This window comes from Scyliorhinus canicula, chromosome 25, assembly GCF_902713615.1.
Source record: "Scyliorhinus canicula chromosome 25, sScyCan1.1, whole genome shotgun sequence".
NCBI lineage: Eukaryota > Metazoa > Chordata > Chondrichthyes > Carcharhiniformes > Scyliorhinidae > Scyliorhinus > Scyliorhinus canicula.
Genome location: NC_052170.1, coordinates 1,634,743 through 1,640,598, shown reverse-complemented (window position 1 = coordinate 1,640,598; position 5,856 = coordinate 1,634,743).

Genomic DNA, 5,856 nt, shown 5'->3' with positions numbered 1-5,856 from the left:
GGGGGGATGTTGGGCCGGGGAGGGGGGAATGTCGGGCCGGGGAGGGGGGAATGTCGGGCCGGGGAGGGGGGATGTTGGGCCAGGGAGGGGGGGTGTTGGGCCGGGGAGGGGGGCAGCTGTCAGGACAACAGAACAGGATTATTGCTGGAGTTGGGGAGTCTGTAAAGCTAGACTGAGAGGAAGGTGGAGGGAGAGAGGATGAGGTGACATTACCTCCCCGCACTGGTTTTGTCAGGGTGTTCATTTCAGTCAGTGTCTGTATTAATTGTGTAATGTCATGGTTACGGCTGGACCTGTTATCCAATAAAATGGCCAATGGTTTTCATCCTAATTTGTTTCATCATTGGTGTCAGTGAGCTGAAATTTTAGTTCTGGGTGCAATGAAGCAGAGTGACTGCGCCTCAGAGTCTCACTGCCCCAAGGGAACAGTAACATTCCCAGGACGGGAGGCGTTTAAATAGTAATGGTATAGAATGACAATCAAATTCAGCAGCCCTGAGCTAGAGACGGGACAAAAACTGCTTAGTTCCTACTCTTCATCAGTGTCCAGTAATTACAATTGAAATATCTGAGTGCGCATCCACATCTGTCTGCGTGCACCTGTCTACACACCTGTCTGTCTGCGCTTCTGTCTGTGTGCAGCTGTCTGGACGCGCGTCTGTCTGCATGCCCGCCTGTTTGCGCTCCCGTGAATATCTGTCTGTACATCCGTGCATGCACCTGTCTGTGTGTACCTGTATGCACACGGCCGCGGGTCTGGTGGGAGTAGTTTATAGTCCCCTAATAGTTATACTGTTGGGGAAAGCATTATAGAAGAAATTGTTGGAGTTCGTAACATGTAACTGTCATAATTGTGGAGTATTTTAATCTTCATTTAAAATTGGGACAATCAAATTAGCAAACAGTGCCATGAAGATGAGTTTATAGAATGTTTTCATGACCATCTCGTGGAGCAATATGTTGGCAAATTGACTCGCGATGAAGCTGTCTTAGATGTGGTATTGTGGAATGAAGCAGGGTTAATTAGTAACATCGTAGTAAAAGATCCGCTGGGAAATACTGATCATGGTGGCACAGTGGTAAGCACTGCCGCCTCACAGCAGGTTCAATTCCGGCCTCGGGTGACTGTCCGTGTGAAGTTTGTACTTTCTCCCCGTGTCTGTGTGGGGCTCTGGTTTCCTCCCACGGTCCAAAGATGTGCAGGTTAGGTGGGGATAGGGTGGGCCGAGGTAGGGTGCTCTTTCAGAGGGTCGATGCAGACTTGATGGGCTAAATAGCCTCCTTCTGCACTGTAGGGATTCAATGTCTCTATAATGCCATTGAATTCCATGGCCTGATGGCAGCACAGTGTCACAGCGGTTAGCACTGCTGCCCTGGGGTGGCACAGTGTCACAGCGGTTAGCACTGCTGCCCTGGGGTGGCACAGTGTCACAGCGGTTAGCACTGCTGCCCAGGGGTGGCACAGTGTCACAGCGGTTAGCACTGCTGCCCTGGGGTGGCACGGTGTCACAGCGGTTAGCACTGCTGCCCAGGGGTGGCACAGTGTCACAGCGGTTAGCACTGCTGCCCAGGGGTGGCACAGTATCACAGCGGTTAGCACTGCTGCCCTGGGGTGGCACAGTATCACAGCGGTTAGCACTGGTCCTGGTCACTGTCTGTGTGGAGTTTGTACATTCTCCCCGTGTCTGCGTGGGTTTCACCCCCACAACCCAAAGATGTGCAGGTTAGGTGGATTGGCCATGCTAAATTGCCCCTTAATTGGAAAAAAACTTGGGCACTTTAAATTTACAAAGAAGAATTCCATGGCCTGGATTTTCAGGATGATGAGCGCTCAGCGTCTGCTTCCCTGAGAGTCAGCGGGAAATTCATCCCTGTCATTTTACACCCAGTCGAGTTGATTGGCAGCAGGAGGATCAGCCCTGTGCCCTTTGCCAACAGCTTTCCCGCCCCTCCAACACAACACAGCAGTGGCCAGAAGAGGGCTGTGCCTCAGCCTGAGACCACACTTCAGGGTAGTATTGGGGGGGGATTGGAGATGCCCGGGGGGGGGTAGACAGCCCTGGGATGGAGGAATGATGGGCAGAGTTCCCAGCTTCCAGAGGGGTAGACAGACTAAATGTTATGGTGTTAACTGAACAGTGGGAAATATTTAATGAAACAATTCAAAACCTTGAACAAAAAAATGCATTCCATTGAAAAACTAACCAGCAGCGTGACAGACCCACCAGCGTGACAGACCCACCAGCGTGACAGACCCACCAGCGTGACAGACCCACCAGCGTGACAGACCCACCAGCGTGACAGACCCACCAGCGTGACAGACCCACCAGCGTGACAGACCCACCAGCGTGACAGACCCACCAGCGTGACAGACCCACCAGCGTGACAGACCCACCAGCGTGACAGACCCACCAGCGTGACAGACCCACCAGCGTGACAGACCCACCCATGGCTCACTCGGGGAGTTAAGGGTCGTATTTGATTAAAAGAGGCTGATGATGTTACAAAAAACAGTCGCAAGTCTGAGGATTGGGAGTGTTTTAGAAACCGGCAATAGGTCATCAAAAAGTTGATAAAGACAGAAGGATAGAATGAGAGTAAATTAGCTAGAAACGTTAACACAGATTGTGAGAGCTTTTATAATAAATGTATTATTCGTCCAGTGGGCGTTGTAGGCTGTGCCAGCATTTACTGCCCATCTCTAATTGCCCGTGAGGGGCAGTTAAAAATCAACCACATTGCTGTGGGTCTGGAGTCAGATGTAGGTCAGACCGGGCAAGGACGGCAGATTTCCTTCCCTAAAGGACATTAGTGGGTTTTTGCAACAATGGTTTCATGGTCATCATTAGGCTTTTCATTCCAGATTTTTATTGAATTCAAATTTCACCATCTGCGGGATTTGAACCCGGATCCCGAGAGCATGACTCTGGGTCTCTGGTTTACTAGTGACAGTACCACTACGCCACCATCTCCCCTGAGAGAAAACAGAGAGGAGAGTAACTAAAGTAAATGTTGATCCTTTAGAAGCAGGAGAAAGTATCATGGGGAATGAGGAATTGAACAAATATTTTGTCTGCACAAGTTCCACGTTAGAAATAGACAACCTAAGTGCTATTGCGTGTGAAGGCCTACACCCCAGGGTTCTGAAAGAAATAGCCGGAGGGTTAGTGGGCGTAATGGCTATTTTCCGAACTAACTCAGATTCAGGAACAGTCCCATTAGATAGGAAGTTGCCAAATGTTACGCCACTTTTCAAGAAGGGGAGGAGAGAGAAAACTGTGAACTGCAGACCAGTTAGAACATAGAACAGTACAGCACAGAACAGGCCCTTCGGCCCTCGATGTTGTGCCGAGCAATGATCACCCTACTCAAACCCACGTATCCACCCTATACCCGTAATCCAACAACCCCCCCCTTAACCTTACTATTACACTACGGGCAATTTAGCATGACCAATCCACCTAACCCGCACATCTTTGGACTGTGGGAGGAAACCGGAGCACCCGGAGGAAACCCACGCACACACGGGGAGGACGTGCAGACTCCACACAGACAGTGACCCAGCCGGGAATCGAACCTGGGACCCTGGAGCTGTGAAGCATTTATGCTAACCACCATGCTACCATGCTGCCCGATGTTAGCACAACATCAGTGTTGGCAAAATGCTTGAATCTATCATTAAAGAAGTCTTAATAAGCACTGAGAAAAGGAGAACATGATTAGAGCAAGTCATTGCGGCTTTACTAAGGAAAAATCCTGTTTAACATATTGTTGGGAGTTTTTTGAGGATGTAACTGGTAGGCTGGACATAGAACCTGTAGATGTAGTATATCTGGAGTTCCAAAATGCATGTGATAAAGTGCCATGCACTAGGTTAATAGGTAAATTAAGGGCTCATGTCGTTGGGGATAGTATTTTTGCATGTTAGAGGATTCATTAACAGATAGAAATCAGAGAGTATGAATGGAGCTGTTTTAAGTTGGCAGGCAGTGAATAGTGGAGTGTTGCAAGGATCAGTGCTGGGGCCTCAGCTGTTTACAATCTAAAATAATGACTTGGATGAAGAGAGAGAGTGTAATGTATGACGATTTGATGATGATATTGAGCGAGGTTGGAAGGTAAGCTGCAGTGAGGACACAGTGAGTGGGCAACAAGATGGCAAATGGAATATGTAGCGAGGGGTGGAAGTTATTAATTTTGGTCAGTACAGAGTCAGAGAGTTTTACTGCACAGCAAGAGGCTCTTCGGCCCATCGTGTCTATGCTGGCCATCAAGAACTGATCTAATCCATTTTCTAGTACCTGGTCCTTAGCCTAATATGCTCTGGTGTTTTAAGTGCTCATCGAAATGTTTCTTTTTTTTTAAATTTAGATTACCCAATTATTTTTTCCAATTAAGGGGCAATTTAGCGTGGCCAATCCACCTACTCTGCACATTTTTGGGTTGTGGGGGCGAAACCCACGCAGACACGGGGAGAATGTGCAAACTCCACACGGACAGTGACCCAGAGCCGGGATTGAACCTGGGACCTCAGCGCCGTGAGGCGGTTGTGCTAACCACTAGGCCGCCGTGCTGCCCATCGAAATGTTTCTTAAATGTTGTGAGGGTTCCCATCTCTACCACCCATTCAGGCAGCCAGTTCCAGATTGCCACCACCATCCGGGTAAAAAGGTTTCCCTCAAATCCCCCCCTGGTTATTGACCACTCAACTAAGGGGAAATGTTTCTTCCTGTTCACCCTATGTCCTTCAGAATTTTGTATACTTCAATCAGGATCCTTCCTCAGCCTTCCCAGCTCCAAGGAAACCAACCCCAGCCTAACCAACCTCTCTCGATAACTGAAACGCTCCAGCCCAGGCAACATCCTGGTAAATCTCCTCTGCACCCTCTCCAGTGCGATCACTTCCTGCCTATAGTGAGGTGACCAGAGCTGCACACAGTGCTCCAGCTGGGGCCTAACCAGTGTTTTATACAACTCCAGCATAACCTCCCGGCTAATAAAGGCAAGAATCCCATAAACCTTCTTAACCACCTTATCTACCTGTCCAGCTATGGTCAGGCACTCCGAGGTCCCTCTGGTTCTCTGCCCCTCCTCGCATCCTACTGTTCGTTGTCTATTCCCTGGCCTTGTTAGTCCTCCCAAAATGCATCACCTCACATTTTACAAGGTTAAATTCCATTTGCCACTGTTCTGCCCGTCTAACCAGCCGGTCTATATCGGCCTGTAATCTGAGGCTTTCCTCCTCGCTATTTACCACACCACCAATTTTCAAGACATCTGCGAACTTACTGATCATACCTCCTACATTCATGTCCAACTCATTAATGTACACTACACACAGCAAGGGCCCTCTGTGCTGCACTGGGCCCTCTGTGCTGCCCTGGGCCCTCTGTGCTGCACTGGGCCCTCTGTGCTGCACTGGGCCCTCTGTGCTGCGCTGGGCCCTCTGTGCTGCACTGGGCCCTCTGTGCTGCACTGGGCCCTCTGTGCTGCACTGGGCCCTCTGTGCTGCACTGGGCCCTCTGTGCTGCACTGGGCCCTCTGTGCCGCGCTGGGCCCTCTGTGCTGCGCTGGGCCCTCTGTGCCGCGCTGGGCCCTCTGTGCCGCGCTGGGCCCTCTGTGCTGCGCTGGGCCCTCTGTGCTGCGCTGGGCCCTCTGTGCTGCGCTGGGCCCTCTGTGCTGCGCTGGGCCCTCTGTGCTGCGCTGGGCCCTCTGTGCTGCGCTGGGCCCTCTGTGCTGCGCTGGGCCCTCTGTGCTGCGCTGGGCCCTCTGTGCTGCGCTGGGCCCTCTGTGCTGCGCTGGGCCCTCTGTGCTGCGCTGGGCCCTCTGTGCTGCGCTGGGCCCTCTGTGCGCCGC